The sequence below is a fragment of the Moschus berezovskii genome, chromosome 2, assembly GCF_049115385.1.
Source record: "Moschus berezovskii isolate FMDL1 chromosome 2, NW_MosBer_1.0, whole genome shotgun sequence".
In the NCBI taxonomy this organism is placed as follows: domain Eukaryota; kingdom Metazoa; phylum Chordata; class Mammalia; order Artiodactyla; family Moschidae; genus Moschus; species Moschus berezovskii.
In genome coordinates, this window is record NC_142461.1 from 48185251 (window position 1) to 48204988 (window position 19738).

Genomic DNA, 19738 nt, shown 5'->3' on the forward strand with positions numbered 1-19738 from the left:
GAGGGGGCGTGGTCCGAGGAAGGACGTTTGTGATTGGTGGGTTCTGCCCCGGCCGGGAAGTTTGAACGGAAGTCTGAGGAAAGGCCTGAGAAGAGCAAAGAAGAGGGAATGAACCCAGAACCCCCGGCAAAAAGGGTAACAGTTGTGATACCAGCGCTGCCGCAGGGGCTGCCCGAAGGTCGCTTCCAGTAATGGGGTAGAGAGTTTGGAGGAAACCATGCTCCCCTTTCACTAGGCTCAACTTTCAGGTGAGGTTTTTCTAGTCCTTTAAGCCTTGAAAGAGACACAACCCCAAAGATAATAGAGTAATTCTGTCCTCTTAGAGAAATCTGTGGGAAGTCTTGTTGTTGTTCAGTCTCTCGGTCGTGTCCACTCTTTGTGATCCCATGCACTGCAGCACTCCAGGTTTTCCTTCACCATCGGCTGGAGTTTGCTCAAACTCATGTTGATTGAGTTGGTGATACCATCTAATCAGTTCATCTTCTGCCATCCCCTTCTACATGCCCTTTTCTCACACCCTCGAGTTTCTATGTCGGTACACACATATTTCTAAGTTCTTCGGAATTTAGATATGAAGTCTAATGCATCTCTGATTGGCATCAGGGAGCAGGACACAGGAAAGGTGTTAATTGTTACACGTTTGCTGTCGTTGGTGTTTGCCGCCAACGAGATTTGCTATTTAGGATTTTCAAAAACCAGCGTGAACAATAGGAATGTGGTAGATGTCCATCAACAATCTGTGGCCAGTTGTGTATAAATACATTGCTGTTGTCGTTTAGTCACTAAGTTGTGTCCAACTCTTTGGGACACCATGGACTGTAACCCACCAGCCTCCTCTGCCCATGGGATTTTACAGACAAGAATCCTGGGGTGGTTTGCCATTTTCTTCTCCAGGTCATCTTCCTGACTCAGGGATCGAACCAGTGTCTCTTTCATTGGCAGGCGGATTCTTTACTACTGAGCCACCAGGAAAGCTCTATGTATGAATAAGATTTGGCCAAATGTATGCTAAAGACAGAGAAGGGAAGGGAGCGGCCAGTATTCTAAACTCAAGTGCTTGTGAGGCCAGGAACTCTAAAGAATCTTGTGGGAGAGAATATTAGTGAGAATTTAAAATATTATGGCCAACACTTATTGAGGCATACTATAGGCCAGGGATTGAACTAGTCACTTCATATATTAACTGTTCTGAGTCTATATATGTGTGTGCTTGAGCACACGTACTGTTTTCTTTACGCCATATGCTGCTAAGTCACTTCAGTCGTGTCCGACTCTGTGCGACCCCATAGACGCCAGCCCGCCAGGCTCCCCCGTCCCTGGGATTCTCCAGGCAAGAACACTGGAGTGGGTTACCATTTCCTTCTCCAATGTGTGAAAGTGAAGTTGCTCAGTCATGTCTGACTTGTAGCGACCCCATGGACTGCAGCCTACCAGGCTCCTCTGTCCATGGGATTTTCTAGGCAAGAGTACTGGAGTGGCTTGCCTATATCAAGTATTAATAGCTTTTAAATAGCACAAATGAGCAAATGATAAAATGTAATTTTCTTATACTTATATGTGTAAGTGACTTCATAGTGGTGTAATATGCTAGCCTATTCTAAATTATTGAGTTCCACAAGACATCATAATAGTGTGACCAATCAAAATTATTTATTATTACTAAATAAATCTATCTACTGCTTTCTAAAAATAACTTGTTAAAAAGAAGCAGAGGCTAATTATATAATAATGAATAGACAACCATATTTTGACCATCAGCATTCATCCTATTCTGTGAATTATGTTACTGTCTCTTGTTAGGTAGAAGGTTACTGAAATGTAATCCAAAAGCCCAAACATGTTCATGTACTGCAAATGCAGATTTTGACTTTTGTGCTCTTATTTTTAGATTGACCTTTTAATTGTGTGTCATTATTGATAGGGATGGGGAGATCTTATGTTTTAGAAAGAATATTAATTGTAGTAACCATTAAATATACAGTTGTTTCAGTAACTCTAAGTCTATGAGAAATACAAATAAAGATTTAAAGGGCAAAGTAAAGAAACAGACTGAAGTAAGCACAAGGTTTTCCCCCCACAGTCAAAAATTTACACAACCCTACAGGAGCCACTTCTGGAAAAAGTAGTAATTCTCAATTCATATGTCTGTATGAATTGTGTCATTTATGATAAGTCATTAACATTGTAATTCCTTTTCATAGGTCCCATTAATATTACTGTCATACCTGTTTTCTTTCTCCATCCCCTCTTCTTTTTTCCTATTTTGTAAATCACTACTTTTCTAACCAGGTGGCACTAGTGGTAAAGAACCTGTCTGCCATTGCAGGAGACATAAGAGTCTTGAGTTGTTCCCTGGGGTCCCTGGGTCTAGGAAATGGGAACCCACTCCAGTATTCTTGCCTGGAAAATCCCATGGACAGAGGAGCCTGGCAGGCTACAGTCCATGGGATCGCAAAGAGTTAAAAACAATTGAAGTGACTTAGCACACATGTACTTTTCTAACAGGGGCTACCCAGGTGGCTTGGTAGTCAAGAATCTACCTACCAATGCAGGAGATGTGGTTCAATCCCTGGGTTGGGAAGATCCCCTGGAGAGGGAAATGGCAACCTATTCCAGTATTCTTGCCTAGGAAATCCTATGGCACAGAGGACCCTGGCATGCAACAGTCCATGGGATCTCAAAAGAGTTGGTTACAACTTAGCGACTGCTGCTACTGCTGCTAAGTCACTTCAGTCGTGTCCGACTCTGTGTGACCCCACAGACGGAAGCCCACCAGGCTCCCCCGTCCCTGGGATTCTCCAGGCAAGAGCACTGGAGTGGGTTGCCATTTCCTTCTCCAATGTGTGAAAAGTGAAAGTGAAGTCGGTCAGTCGAGTCCAACCCTTAGCGACCCCATGGACTGCAGCCTACCAGGCTCCTCCATCCATGGGATTTTCTAGGCAAGAGTACTGGAGTGGCTTGCCATTGCCTCCTCCGACAACTTAGCGACTAAACAACAACAACTTCTTTAACAGTCATGGGCACAGACTTTCTCTGTATTCTTTCTGAGAGCTGCACTATCCTTTTTCGCTAGAGGTCTTACATATACAAAGCTACTGTAACCAGTTGTTTGAGTTTACCCCTCCTTTCTAACAGATAGAGATCTCTATAAGGATTTTATCATGCTTATAGTGCCCAGAAAGCCATGGCTCATCTCTGGACTCTTGACAATTTTCAAGTGGTCCTTGGGGCTCTCAGAACTTTTGTTTTACAACTTAATATAAGAAATAGAAAAAATTGAAAAATTGAAAGGAATCCTAGAAAGACTAATTTACATTGAAAATGACAGCATTAAAAGGTCACAAACTCCTGTGTCTACAGAGGATAGGCCTACATCATAAATAATAAAATTGGCCCTCTGTACAAAAAAGATCTTCACGACCAAGATAATCATGATGGTGTGATCACTCACCTAGAGCCAGACATCTTGGAATGTGAAGTCAAGTGGGCCTTAGAAAGCATCACTATAAACAAAGCTAGTGGAGGTGATGGAATTCCAGTTGAGCTATTTCAAATCCTGAAAGATGATGCTGTGAAAGGGCTGCACTCAATATGCCAGCAAATTTGGAAAACTCAGCAGTGGCCACAGGACTGGAAAAGGTCAGTTTTCATTCCAATCCCAAAGAAAGGCAATGCCAAAGAATGCTCAAACTACCGCACAATTGTACTCATCTCACATGCTAGTAAAGTCATGCTTAAAATTGTCCAAGCCAGGCTTCAGCAATACGTGAACCGTGAACTTCAGATGTTCAAGCTGGTTTTAGAAAAGGCAGAGGCACCAGAGATCAAATTGCCAACATCTGCTGGATCATGGAAAAAGCAAGAGAGTTCCAGAAAAACATCTATTTCTGCTTCATTGACTATGTCAAAGCCTTTGACTGTGTGAATCACAATAAACTGTGGAAAATTCGGAAAGAGGTGGGAATACCAGACCACCTGACCTGCCTCTTGAGAAACCTATATGCAGGTCAGGAAGCAACTGTTAGAATTGGACATGGAACAACAGACTGGTTCCAAATAGGAAAAGGAGTACGTCAAGGCTGCATATTGTCACCCTGCTTATTTAACTTATATGCAGAGTACATCATGAGGAACTCTGGGCTGGAAGAAGCACAAGCTGGAATCAAGATTGCCTGGAGAAATATCAATAACCTCAGATATGCAGATGACACCACCCTTATGGCAGAAAGTGAAGAGGAACTCAAAAGCCTCTTGATGAAAGTGAAAGAGGAGAGTGAAAAAGTTGGCTTGAAGCTCAACATTCAGAAAACTAAGATCATGGCATCTGGTCCCATCACTTCATGGGAAATAGATGGGGAAACAGTGGAAACAGTGTCAGACTTAATTTGTTGGGGGCTCCAAAATCACTGCAGATGCTGATTGCAGCCATGAAATTAAAAGACGTTTACTCCTTGGAAGGAAAGTTATGACCAGCCTAGATAGCATATTAAAAGCAGAGACATTACTTTGCCAACCAAGGTCCGTCTAGTCAAGGCTATGGTTTTTCCCGTGGTCATGTATGGATGTGAGAGTTGGACTGTGAAGAAAACTGATGGCCAAAGAATTGATGCTTTTGAACTGTGGTGCTGGAGAAGACTCTTGAGAGTCCCTTGGACTGCAAGGAGATCCAACCAGTCCATTCTAAAGGAGATCAGTCCTGGGTGTTCATTGGAAGGACTGATGCTAAAGCTGAAACTGCAATACTTTGGCCACCTCATGCGACGAGTTGACTCACTGGCAAAGACTCTGATGCTGGGAGGGATTGGGGGCGGGAGGAGAAGGGGACGACAGAGAATGAGATGGCTGGATGGCATCACCGACTCAATGGACATGAGTTTGAGTGAACTCCAAGAGTTGGTGATGGACAGGGAGGCCTGGCGTGCTGTGATTCATGGGGTCACAAGGAGTTGGACACGACTGAGTGACTGAACTGACTGAATATAATAGAGATTGGTAAAGACCGTAGCAGATTGAAAGGACATGTCATTTGAAGGAGGCAGCCGCTGTTTACCACCAGCCAGTTAAATGAAGGCAACATTAGCCAAACTTTGAGATTTTTCAAAGGACATCTGATACATCAGATTTTTATGTATCATTTCTCAATTTACCAATATTGACAGCAAATTAAATTTATTTTTAAAGCATGTATCAAATCAAATGTATGCATAGGCCAGATTTGGCCTGTGGGCCACATAAGTGCTATTTCTCTACTTAAATGTAAAATGAATGGAGACTGGAGATCTTAAAATTGGTTCTGGTGAGGAATTTAATGGAAAAGAATGGGAGAGGGGTGATGATTTTAAGAAGTTTTTTTGTTGTTGTTGGCATTTGAATTGTGTGCCATCTGATATTTTTTGAGAGATTCCAATAAATGTTTTAATTCTTTTCTATTTTTCTTGGTTTTGGACAGGTGTTTTTTGGTGTGTTTTAATAAGCTTCTACCAAAACGACATTGAGAGGGATGAACTTCATATGAGGTGTGGAACTCTAGCATATAGTTTTGCCCTCCCAAATGCCTGATAAAACAAGATTAGAGGATAAAGCTATTTGGGAATTTGAAAGCTTATTTTTTGACTAATCTCGCTAGTTAAGTGACACTTGTAACATGATTTAAAGATGTGCATAGCAAAATCCAAGCTTTAGCAAAATACAAATTGCTACATGTCAGGACCTTAAAAATGATCTTTTAACACACAGTGAACTCTCAAATGCAATGATTTGGCTGACCATATTTGCATGCATTGTACTTTACCCACTATGAAGAGGATGGGAAATATCAGTTAGAAACATAATAAATCCTCAACAAAATACTTGGAAGCCAAATCCAGCAACATACAAAAAAGAATTAAACACCTTGACAAAGTAGGATTTGTCCCAGGAATGCAAGATTGGTTTCACATTTGAAGTTTAATTAACATTATAATCCATATCAATAGAATAAAAAGCAAAAATTACTTGATTATATTAATAGACACAGAGACAGCATTTGAAAGAACTCAACAAAATAGAACCTCAATAGGTTCTTCCACCTGATAAAGGACATCTGTGAAAAAACCATAACTAACATCTGTTGAGAAACTGAGGAAGAGGTTGCCTGAGGAGAAGGTCCTCACCAGAGGCCTTGGTGGAGGGCTGGCCTCAATCAGCATGTCTCCAACGTTCTCATAAACATCTCATCCCTTGACCCTTAACAATTCTTTCCATTTAGCTTAAGGAACACTCCCTGCTCTTTCCATTTAGCCGAAGGATCATTCCCTGTGCCTATAGTCCTTGAGATAACCAAAAACTATGCCATGATTATAGCTAACCTGAGGGCTTGGGAAACTGATTAAGCTTAGAGGTGGAGACAGCATGTCTAGTAAACCTGATGTTATCAACATTCCTCAGATGTTCTGGTTTTCCTCATGTTGCTATGGTTTCTGAAGTTCTACTTCCTTGTAAAACTGTATAATAACGCCTGAAGAATAAAGCAAATTGTCAGTCTCCAGAAGGCTGTCCGTGTCCCTTTTTTCAGAAGTAACTCCGCCGAGCTCTCAGTTCAGTTCAGTCGCTCAGTCGTGTCCGACTCCTTGCGACCCCATGAATCACAGCACACCACCAGGCCTCCCTGTCCATAACCAACTCCTGGAGTTCACTCAAACTCATGTCCATTGAGTCGGTGATGCCATCCAGCCATCACATTCTCTGTCGTGCCTGTCTCCTCCCACCCCCAGTCCTTCCTAGCATCACACTCTTTTCCAGTGAGTCAACTCGTCACATGTTCAGTTCAGTTCAGTCGCTCGGTCGTGTCCGACTCTCCGCGACCCCATGAATCACAGCACGCCAGGCCTCCCTGTCCATCACCAACTCCCGGAGTTCACTCAAACTCATGTCCACAGAGTCGGTGATGCCATCCAGCCATCTCATTCTCCGTCGTCCCCTTCTCCTCCCACCCCCAACCTTTCCCAGCATCAGAGTCTTTTCCAGTGAGTCAACTCGTCGCATGAGGTGGCCAAAGTATTGCAGTTTCAGCTTTAGCATCAGTCCCTCCAATGAACATCCAGGATTGATCTCCTCTAGAATGGACTGGTTGGATCTCCTTGCAGTATAAGGGACTCTCAAGAGTCTTCTCCAACACCACAGTTCAAAAGCATCGATTTTTCGGCGGTCAGCCTTCTTCACAGTCCAACTCTCACATCCATACATGACCACGGGAAAAACCATTGCCTTGACTAGACGGACCTTGGTTGGCAAAGTAATGTCTCTGCTTTTTAATATACTATCAAGGTTGGTCATAACTTTCCTTCCAAGGAGCAAGCGTCTTTTAATTTCATGGCTGCAATCAGCATCTGCAGTGATTTTGGAGCCCAAAAAAACAAAGTCTGACACTGTTTCCACTGTTTTTCCATCTATTTCCCATGAAGTGATGGGACCAGATGCCATGATCTTTGTTTTCTGAATGTTGAGCTTCAAGCCAACCTTTTCACTCTCCTCTTTCACTTTCATCAAGAGGCTTTTGAGTTCCTCTTCACTTTCTGCCATAAGGGTAGTGTCATCTGCATATCTGAGGTTATTGATATTTCTCCCGGCAATCTTGATTCCAGCTTGTGCTTCTTCCAGCCCAGAGTTCCTCATGATGTACTCTGCATATAAGTTAAATAAGCAGGGTGACAATATACAACCTTGACGTACTCCTTTTCCTATTTGGAACCAGTCTGTTGTTCCATGTCCAGTTCTAACTGTTGCTTCCTGACCTGCATACAGGTTTCTCAAGAGATAGAGGAAAACAACAGAATAGGAAAAACAAGAGAGCTCTTCAAGAAAATTAGAGATTCCAAAGGAACATTTCATGCAAAGATGGGCTCGATAAAGGACAGAAATGGTATGGACCTAACAGAAGCAGAAGATATTAAGAAGAGGTGGCAGGAATACACAGAAGAACTGTACAAAAAAGATCTTCACGACCAAGATAGTCACGATAACGTGATCACTGACCTAGAGCCAGACATCTTGGAATGTGAAGTCAAGTGGGCCTTAGAAAGCATCACTACGAACAAAGCTAGTGGAGGTGATGGAATTCCAGTTGAGCTATTTCAAGTCTTGAAAGATGATGCTGTGAAAGTGCTGCACTCAATATGCCAGCAGATTTGGAAAACTCAGCAGTGGCCACAGGACTGGAAGAGGTCAATCTTCATTCCAATCCCAAAGAAAGACAATGCCAAAGAATGCTCAAACTACCGCACAATTGCACTCATCTCACACGCTAGTAAAGTCATGCTCAAAATTCTCCAAGCCAGGCTTCAGCAGTATGTAAACCGTGAACTCCCAGATGTTCAAGCAGGTTTTAGAAAAGGCAGAGGCACCAGAGATCAAATTGCCAACATCCGCTGGATCATGGAGAAAGCAAGAGAGTTTCAGAAAAACATCTATTTCTGCTTTATTGACTATGCCAAAGCCTTTGACTGTGTGGATCACAATAAACTGTGGAACATTCTGAAAGAGATGGGAATCCCAGACCACCTGACCTGCCTCTCGTCACATGAGGTGGCCAAAATATTGGAGTTTCAGCTTCAGCATCAGTCCTTCCAATGAACACCCAGGACTGATCTCCTTTAGAATGGACTGGTTGGACCTCCTTGCAGTCCAAGGGACTCTCAAGAGTCTTCTCCAGCACCACAGTTCAAAAGCATCAATTCTTTGGCGATCAGCTTTCTTCACAGTCCAACTCTCACATCCATACATGACCACAGGAAAAACCATAGCCTTGACTAGACGGACCTTTGTTGGCAAAGCAATGTCTCTGCTTTTTAACATACTATCTAGGTTGGTCATAACTTTCCTTCCAAGGAATAAGCGTCTTTGCTGGCTGCAGTCAGCATCTGCAGTGATTTTGGAGCCCCAAAAAATAAAAGTCTGACACTGTTTCCACTGTTTCCCCATCTATTTCCCATGAAGTGATGGGACCAGATGCCATGATCTTAGTTTTCTGAATGTTGAGCTTCAAGCCAACTTTTTCACTCTCCTCTTTCACTTTCATCAAGAGGCTTTTGAGTTCCTCTTCACTTTCTGCCATAAGAGTGGTGTCATCTGCATATCTGAGGTTATTGATATTTCTCCAGGCAATCTTGATTCCAGCTTGTGCTTCTTCCAGCCCAGCGTTCCTCATGATGTACTCTGCATAGAAGTTAAATAAGCAGGGTGACAATGTACAACCTTGACGTACTCCTTTTCCTATTTGGAACCAGTCTGTTGTTTCATTTCCAGTTCTAACTGTTGCTTCCTGACCTGCATACAGGTTTCTCAAGAGGCTGGTCAGGTGGTCTGGTATTCCCACCTCTTTCCGAATTTTCCACAGTTTATTGTGATCCACACAGTCAAAGGCTTTGGCATAGTCAATGAAGCAGAAATAGATGTTTTTCTGGAACTCTCTTGCTTTTTCCATGATCCAGCGGATGTTGGCAATTTGATCTCTGGTTCCTCTGCCTTTTCTAAAACCTGCTTGAACATCTGGAAGTTCTTAGGTAGGTTGATAAGGAGTCCAGAGCCCTCAAGGAGAAGAAAAACAGGTCCATTGTTCTCAAGGTAAAAGGGACAAATGTTTTTTTTCTACATTGCTTTGTCCTAGCTTAATTACATCAGATGTTTTTTCTTAAAGTCTGAGTTATTATGACAACCATCTTTAAGACTAACTTTCTTTAAGCCCAGAGCTAATGATTATACAACAAAATAGCTCATTTTTCTCAAGGGTATGTTTTTGCTTAAGCTCTGTACTAATGATTATATTACAACAATGTTTCTTGCTTGAGGATATGGTTTTCCTTCACAGGAACCTTCTGACTAACCTTGTTATCCTAAGACATGTTGTGGGATTGGGTCTGGTAAGACCTTTCTATTGTTAGGTCTAATCTTGTTAATTTAAGATGTATGTTGTGGGAGTGGGTCTGGTAAAAGGCTATAAGGCCTTGATAAGACTGGTGAGAGGGGCACTCTGTCCCCCTTCTGATGTCTATGTCCGAAGCTTTCTCTGTCCTTTCTCACTATAATAAAACTTCTGCCAAACAAAACTCAGTGATCAAGCCTGCTGCCTGGTCCCGAAGCTAAATCTTCTTCGGAGATCACAAATCTGCCATCGTAAGCTATCACCAGCACACCCTAGGAGAAGATGTGATCAGTGCTCACTTCAGGTCCAGCTCTCCCACCAAAGCCGCCAGGCATACATATACTGAACAGAGATGCTGCAGTCATGAAATTAAAGACACTTGCTCCTTGGAAGGAAAGTTATAACCAACCTAGACAGCATATTAAAAAACAGAGATATTACTTTGCCAATAAAGATCCTTCTAGTCAAGGCTATGGAGAAGGAAATGGCAACCCACTCCAGTGTTCTTGCCTGGAGAATCCCAGGGACGGGGGAGCCTGGTGGCCTGCCGTCAATGGGGTCACACAGAGTCGGACACGACTGAAGTGACTTAGCAGCAGCAGCAGCAGTCAAGGCTATGGCTTTTCTAGTAATCATGTATGGATGGGAGAATTGGACTATAAAGAAAGCTGAGTGCCAAAGAGGTGATGCTTTTGAACTGTGGTGTTGGAGAAGACTCTTGAGAGTCCCTTGGACTGCAAGAGATCCAACCAGTCCATTCTAACTAAAGGAGATCAGTCCTGGGTGTTCATTGGAAGGACTGATGCTGAAGCTGAAACTCCAATATTTTGGCCACCTGATGCAGAGAGCTGACTCATTTGAAAAGACCCTGACACTGGGAAAGATTAAGGGCAGGAGGAGAAGGGGAGGACAGAGGATGAGATGGCTGGATGGCATGACCGACTCGATGGACATGAGTTTGAGTGAACTCCAGGATTTGGTGATGGACAGGGAGGCCTGGCGTGCTGTGATTCATGGGGTCACAAAGAGTCGGACATGACTGAGTGACTGAACTGAACTGAAGTGAACTGAATACCCTTGCCAGGGTATTCCCTTGTCAGAGAAGGCTAAGTAAAGAGCCTGGACTCCATCACTAGTAACAAGCATTCTCTACCATCCCCCCAATCCCAGTGCAATGGCTACTTTGTGGAGAGTCAGGACTTTCACCATCACCCAGCATTAATGAGATCTCCTCTAGCCACAGTGTCATCATAGGCCATGTGTGGAGTCAGAACATCTGCATCCAGCAGTAATGAGAAACTGTCCCCTCCTATCCAGTGTCAAGACAGCCAAGTATGGAATCTGGACTTCTCTCTCCAGCTGGTAGTAGTAAGGCAGCAACACTTCTCAGCTAGAGTGGTGTCAGAGAAAGTAAGTTAGAACCAAATGTTTAAATAGGATATAGAATCATATAACATAGTATGAAAAATTCTAGTTTTCATTTGAGAACCACTTATTACAACAAGAATGAGGTAAGTCTCAAGCTGACTGTAAAACAGCAACCGATATGCTCCAAAAGTGAGATGCCTGAGGTGTTAGGGTAATCTGACGAAGATTTTAAAGCAGCATTGAAAAACATGTTTCAGCAAGCAAACACACTGGAAACAAGTAGCCTCAAGAAAGAAACTGAATCTCTCAAGAATGAAATGTAAGATACAAAGAAAAACATAAATAAAAGCATAATGGGTGGACTCAAAAGCAGAATGTAGGGAATAGAGGAAAGAATAAGTGAATCTGAAGACAGAGTAACAGAAGATACGCAATCTGAAGAACAGAGAGAAAACAGACTGGCAAAAATAACCCAGAATATTAGGAGCTATCACAAAACACCTAACATTCATGTCATTAGACTTTTGGAGATGAGAAGAAAAAGAGTAAGGTTGAAAAAGTATTAAATAAATAATGGCTGAAAAGTACCCAAATTTAGCAAGAGACTTAAATAACCAATAGATTTAAGATTGTGAGTGAATCTCGAACAGGATAAACCTAAAGAAATCTATACCAATATCCATCATAGTTAAACTAAATACAAAAAGATCTTGAAAGCATCCAGAGAAAACTGACATCTTTCCTGTAGGAGGAGAACAATCCAAATGACATCAAATTTCCTATCAGAAATTGTGGAGGCCAGGAGGAAGTAAAAATGTTTTTCAACTGCTGACAAAAAAGGAACTGTCAACCCAGAATCCTATACCTTAGTGAAAATACCCTTTAGAAATGAAGGGAAAATGAAGACATTTTCAGATGAAAGAAAACTAAAAATATTTTTAACAAGCAGACTTATCTTAAAAGAATAACTGAAGAAAATTCTCTAAACTGGAAGGGGACAGCAAAAGATAGAACTTTGTAATATCAGGAAAAAAGAAAGAACAGCAAAAATATGATTAAATACAACAGACCTTCATTTTCCTCTTGAGTTTTCTAAGTTATGTTTGATAATGAAGCAAAAAATTATAACACTGTTCAAAGCTGTAATTTTTCTTTTGCATACATATATAAATATATAGAGGAAATATTTAAGACAGTTTTATGATAAATGGGGAAGGGCAAAGGAAGGTATGGTTTCTATAGTTCACTCAAACTACTAAGATGATGACACCAGTAAGCTGTTTTAAGTGATGGAGATACAATATCTAGATCCAAATACTTGAAAATGTATATAAATATGTACACTTAAAAAACACGATAGATAAATCAAACTGGAATTCTCATAATGCTCAAGTAACTCAGGAAGGCAGGAAAAATGAGACAACTTGGGGAAGAGGTGGTGCTGGGGAACAACACAAACAAGATTTAAAATGACAGACTGAAGCCTAAACATGTAAATAATTATGTTAAAAGCAAACAGTTTGAGTACACTAATTCAATGACAGAGATTGACAGAAGTGGTTAAAAAACACACCTTTGGGTCCACAAGCAACAAACGTCAAATATAATCATATAGTCAAGTAGAAAGTTAAAAGATAGAAAAAGATATAATATGCAAACATTCAGTTCAGTTCAGTTTAGTCGCTCAGTCGTGTCCAACTCTTTGCGACCCCATGAACTGCAGCACACCAGGCCTCCCTGTCCATCACCAACTCCTGGAGTTTACTCATGTCCATTGAGTCAGTGATGCCACCCAACCATCTCATCCTCTGTTGTCCCCTTCTCCTCCTGCCTTCAATTTTTCCCAACATCAGGGTCATTTCAAATGAGTCAGCTCTTCTCATCAGGTGGGCAGAATATTGGAGTTTCAGCTTCAACATCAGTCCTTCCAGTGAACACCCAGGACTGATCTCCTTTAGTTAGAATGGACTGGTTGGATCTCTTGCAGTCCAAGGGACTCTCAAGAGTCTTCTCCAACACCACAGTTCAAAAGCATCAATTCTTCAGCACTCAGCTTTCTTTATAGTCCAACTCTCACATCCATATATGACCACTGGAAAAACCATAGCCTTGACTAGACGGACCTTGGTTGGCAAAGTAATATCTCTGCTTTTTAATATGCTGTCTTGGTTTGTCATAACTTTCCTTCCAAGGAGCAAGTGTCTTTTAATTTCATGGCTGCAGTCACTATCTGCAGTGATTTTGGAGCCCCCAAAAAGAAAGTCAGCCACTGTTTCCCCGTCTATTTTCCATGAACTGATGGGACCAGATGCCATGATCTTAGTTTTCTGAATGTTGAGCTTTAAGCCAACTTTTTCACTCTCCTCTTTCACTTTCATCAAAAGGCTCTTTAGTTCTTCACTTTCTGCCATAAGGGTGGTGTCATCTGCATATCTGAGGTTATTGATATTTCTCCAGGCAATCTTTATTCCAGTTTGTGCTTCCTCCAGCCCAGTGTTTCTCATGATGTACTCTGCATCTAAGTTAAATAAGCAGGGTGACAATATACAGCCTTAACGCACTCCTTTTCCTATTTGGAACCAGTCTGTTTTTCCATGTCCAGTTCTGTTGCTTCCTGACCTGTATACAGATTTCTCAAGAGGCAGGTCAGGTGGTCTGGTATTCGCGTATCTTTCAGAATTTTCCACAGTTTATTGTGATCCATACAGTCAAAGGCTTTGGCATAGTCAATAAAGCAGAAATAGATCTTTTTCTGGAACTCTCTTGCTTTTTCCATGATCCAGCGAATGCTGGCAATTTGATCTCTGGTGCCTCTGCCTTTTCTAAAACCAGCTCGAACATCTGGAAGTTCACGGTTCATGCATTGCTGAAGCCTGGCTTGGAGAATTTTGAGCATGACTTTATTAGTGTGTGAGATGAGTGCAATTGTGTGGTAGTTTGAGCATTCTTTGGCATTGCCTTTCTTTGGGATTGGAATGAAAACTGACCTTTTGCAGTCCTGTGGCCACTGCTGAGTTTTCCAAATTTGCTGACATCTTGAGTGTAGCACTTTCACAGCATCATCTTTCAGGATTTGAAATAGGTCACCTGGAATTCTAACACTTCCACTAGCTTTGTTCGTAGTGATGCTTCCTAAGGCCCACTAGACTTCACGTTCCAGAATGTCTGGCTCTAGGTGAGTGATCACACCATGGTGATTATCTGGCTTGTGAAGATCTTTTTTGCATAGTTCTGTGTATTCTTGCCACCTCTTCTTAATATCTTCAGCTTCTGTTAGGTCCATACCATTTTTGTCCTTTATTGAGATCATCTTTGCATGAAATGTTCCCTTGGTATCTCTAATTTTCTTGAAGAGATCTCTAGTCTTTCCTATTCTATTATTTTTCTCTATTTCTTTGCGCTAATCACTGAGGAAGGCTTTCTTATCTCTCCTTGCTATTCTTTGGAACTCTGCATTCAAATGGGTATATCTTTCCTTCTCTCCTTTGCTTTTTGCTTCTCTTCTTTTCACAACTATTTGTAAGGCCTCCTCAAACAGCCATTTTGCTTTTTTGCATTTCTTTTTCTTGGGGATGGTCTTGATCCCTGTCTCTTGTACAATGTCACGAACTTCCATCCATAGTTCATCAGGCATTCTATCAGATCTAGTCCCTTAAGTCTATATGTCACTTCCACTGTATAATTATAAGGGATTTGATTAGGTCATACCTGAATGGTCTAGTGGTTTTCCCCACTTTCTTCAATTTAAGTTTGAATTTGGGCTTCCCTTGTAGCTCGGTAGGTAAAGAAGCTGCCTGCAGTGTAGGAGACCCAGATTCGATCCCTGTGTTAGGAAGATCCCCTGGAGGAGGAAATGGCATCCCACTCCAGTATCCTTGCCTGGAAAATCTCATGGACAGAGGAACCTGGTGGGCTGCAGTCCATTGGCTGAGCGACTAACGCTTTTGCAATAAGGAGTTCATGATCTGAGCCACGGTCAGCTCCTGGTCTTGTTTTTGCTGACTGTATAGAGCTTCTCCATCTTTGGCTGTAATGAATATAATCAATCTGATTTCAGTGTTGACCATCTGGTGATGTCTGTGTGTAGAGTCTTCTCTTGTGTTGTTGGAAGAGGGTGTTTGCTATCACCAGTGCATTCTCTTGGCAAAACTCTATTAGCCTTTGCCCTGCTTCATTCTGTACTCCAAGGCCAAATTTGCCTGTTACTCAGGTATATCTTGACTTCCTGCTTTTGCATTCCAGTCCCCTATAATTGAAAGGTTGTTGCTGAACCACAAAAGGATACTGGGATTCTTGGCCTCTTAAGAAGAATTCAATCTGGGGCCGGAGACGAGGTTTGATCACTCAGGGCTTTTGTGTAATAAAGTTTTATTAAAGTCTAAAGGAGATGGAGAAAGCTTCTGACATAGGCATCAGAAGGGGGGCAGAAAGAGTACCCCCTTGCTAGTGTTAGCAGGGGAGTTATATACTCTCCAATGAATCAATGTCTGGAGGTTGTAAAGACCTCACCAGACCTACTCCCATAATTTACATAACAGGATTAGCCAGAAGGTTTAATCCAGAGACTGTCCTCAGGCAGGATACATTATTGTTATATAATCCTAAGGAATGTAGAGGGAAAAAAAGTTTGTCCTTTCTTCCTCCTTGAGAATTCCGAACCCTCTCTCCTTGGGGACCCCTAGACTTCTTATCAACCTGCCTAGGAAATGACTCTCTCATAATGGAAAGGACATCTTTTTTGGGTGTTAAAGCAATAAAGGCAGTATGAATATCAAGTAAAATAGACTTTAGGACAAAGAATAGTTCTACAAGATATCACCTTTACTTATCTTTAGGGGAATCTGAGCAAATGATACATGGGATCATTCTGTTATTACTTCTACAACTGCATATGAATCTACAGTTATTTGGATATAAGTTCAATTTAAAAAAAAATTTCATTGGGCTTATTTTTCATCTTACTGCCGGCAACAGTTTTGCCAGTCGTTTGCTATCACATAAGTATCGCATAACATAAGTTCAAGGGTTCAATATACTTATAATTGAATTAATATTCTGGATTCCCCACACTGCCACCAGCCTCTGAAATCAATCTAGGCCTTTTTTTGCCAAGGAAAGGAATGTCATTTTTCCTCTTATGTGAAGAAAGACCTTACTTACCAGAGAATGAAAGCAAAAGAAACCAAAGAGAATCACATCTTAGTTTTAGTCCCTGAGGTCCTGAGCCACCTTTGCTTCAGGGAATTACCTCACTAGCCTCTTTTAAGAAAAATTTTTTCATATTTTATTAAAATGCATGAATTTCATATATATTATTTAGCGAATTTTTTTTTTTTTTTTTTTTTTTTACTGCATGGCATACAGGATCTTCCCCAACCAGGGATCTCAAACGCTTGCCCCCTACATTGGGAGTGTGGAGTCTTGCCGAGAAAGTCCCTGCTTAGTGAATTTTTAAATTTATAACTTAATTTTTAGAGAAGTTTTATATATTTACAGGAAAAATGAATGGAAAGTATAGAAAGTTCCCATATTCCCCCTCCGCCCAACTCTAGTTTTCCTATTATGTTAATAATTACATCTTCCATTACTATGGTACATTTATTACAATTGATGAGCCAATCGTGTTAATTACTTGTGTCTATAGTTTTATTATGGTTCAACTTTTATGTCGTATTTTGTGGATTTTGTCAAATATATAATGTCATGTGTCCACCATTATAGTAACGAACTGTTTAGTTTCACTACTCTAAATACCTCCTGTACTCCAGTTATTCTATCCTTCCTTTCCTCCCTCCCCCAGAACGATTGGAAATCTCTGTTCTTTCTGTTGTCTCCATAGTTTTTCCTTTTCCAGTATGTCATGTAGTGGAAATCATCTAGTATGTAGGCTTTTCAGATTAACTTCTTTCAGTTCAGTTCAGTTGCTCAGTTGTGTCCGACTCTCTGCGACCCCATGCATCACAGCACGCCACGCCTTCCTGTCCATCACCAACTCCTGGAGTTCACTCAAACTCATGTCCATCGAGTCGCTGATGCCATCCAGCCATCTCATTCTCTGTCATCCCCTTCTCCTCCCACCCCCAACCTTTCTCAGCATCAGAGTCTTTTCCAGTGAGTCAACTCATCGCATGAGGTGGCCACAGTATTGCAGTTTCAACTTTAGCATCAATCCTTCCAATGAACACCCAGGATTGATCTCCTTTAGAATGGACTGGTTGGATCTCCTTGCAGTCCAAGGGACTCTCAAGAGTCTTCTCCAACACCACAATTCAAAAGCATCAATCCTTTGGCGATCAGCTTTCTTCACAGTCCAACTCTCACATCCATACATGACCACGGGAAAAACCATAGCCTTGACTAGATGGACCTTGGTTGGCAAAGTAATGTCTCTGCTTTTTAAGTTAGCAATATGTATTTAAGTTTCCTCCATGTTTTTTGTGGCTTAATAGCTCATTTCTTTTTATTGCTGTCTCATCCATTGCATTGCTGTACCACAGTTTCTTTATCCATTCACCTATTGAATATCTTGGTTGCTTCCAAGTTTTGGCATTTATGAATAAAACTACTATAAATACTTGTGCAGAGATTTTTGTATGGACGTCAATTTTCTAAGTCATTTCGGTAAATACAAAGGCATATAGGGTTGATGGATCATATGCTTAGAGTATGTTTAGTTTTGTAAGGAACTGCCAACTGTCTTCCAAAATGACTACTGTTTTTGCATTCCTACTAGCAGTGAATAAGAATTCCTGTTGCTCATCAGCGTTTGGTATCATCGGTATTTTGGCCTTTAGCCATTCTAATAGATGTGTAATGGCATCTCATTGTTTCATTTTGCAATTCTCTGATGACATATGTTGAGTGTCTTTCCATATGCTTACTTGCCATGGTTTTTTTTTTCTTCTTATTGCTGAGTTGTAAGAGTTCTATATACATTTTGGATACAAGTCCTTTACCAGATATGTATTTGGCAAAGATTTTCTCCCAGCCTATGGATTGTCTTTCATTCTCTTAATAGTGTCTTTCACAATGAAGAAGTTTTAAATTTTAGTGAAATCCAACTTATCAATTTTTTCTTTCATGAACTGCTTCTAAAAAGTCATTGCCAAACCCAAGGTCACCTAGACTTTCTTGTATGTTATCTTTGAGGAATTTTACTGTTTTACATTTTAAATTTATGACTATGATATCTTTTGAGTTAATTTTTGTGTCAGGTATAAGATCTGTGTGTAAATTTATTTTTTTATATATGGATATACAGTTGTGCCAGGACCATTTGTTGAAAAGATTATCTTTTCTCCATTGTATTGCCTTGATCCTTTGTCAAAGAATATTTTGACTATATTTGATTTGTTCTATTTCTGGGCTCTTTATTCCATTTTCTTGAGCTTGTCAATAGCTTTTTAATAATTTCCCTTAATTTCTTATGCTGATTTGAGTTGAATTTTTATCAGTTCCTGCTGAAATATCACTGATTAATTCAAACACTTGGTACATGCCAAGCACTGTGCTAATCTCTTTACATAAATTTAACCACAGCAGTCTTTTGAAATAAACGAGGAAACTTGGAGTTTGCCAGTTTAAGTAACATGTTCAAAATCATACCACTTATAAGTGATCCAGACTCTGTCTGCCTGTCTATATTGTATTATCTGTCAAAGATGACCTTGTTACTCCTTACTCAGACTATTACAACTGCTCTAATAGTCTCTCTTCTGCTAATTACTGCCTTTAACTGGGAAGCCCAATTAGACTAAAGTTGTCTTCTAAATTAAATACTGAGTTCTCAGCCAGCATTTAAAGCCTGACCTACTTCTCCAGCTTTTTTTCCCCAGTATTCTTACTTGCTCAGTTGGACTGCTCTATGATTTTATATTACCCTCTCTGCTTTAATGTCAGTATGTGACCTAACCTATTCCTATACTTGCTACATCTCCAAGTATTAAAATTCCTTTTGTCAAAATTCATCTCAAATGCCTCTTCTCCCTTGACCCTTCTCCATTTTGTATCCCAACTTCACACTAAAACTGGAATTGAGAACTTTCTCCTTAAAATAACCAAAGCATTTCATTTAAACCTCACTTGTGGCACATCTATATGCCTTGTGTTTAGTTATGTGAATTTAATTTATTGTTACTACTAGACCGCCACCTCCTTGACAGCTTGTCTAGTATATAGAACCTGGCAATCATTTAAAAAATTTCTTTGAGTATAGAATATCTATACCAAGAATTGCACTGAATGCTGGAGTGGCAAAGATAAAAGACACGACCACTGCCTTAAAAAAATAAAAAATAAAAAAAGTACAGAGTAGTAGAAGCCAGATCAGAAGGCAGTTGAAAGTGAAAGGTGCTCAGTTGTTTCTGACTCTTTGTGACCCCATGGACTATAGTCCATGGTATTCTCCAGGCCAGAATACTGGAGTGTGTAGCCTTTCCCTTCTCCAGGGGATCTTCCCAACCCAGGGATTGA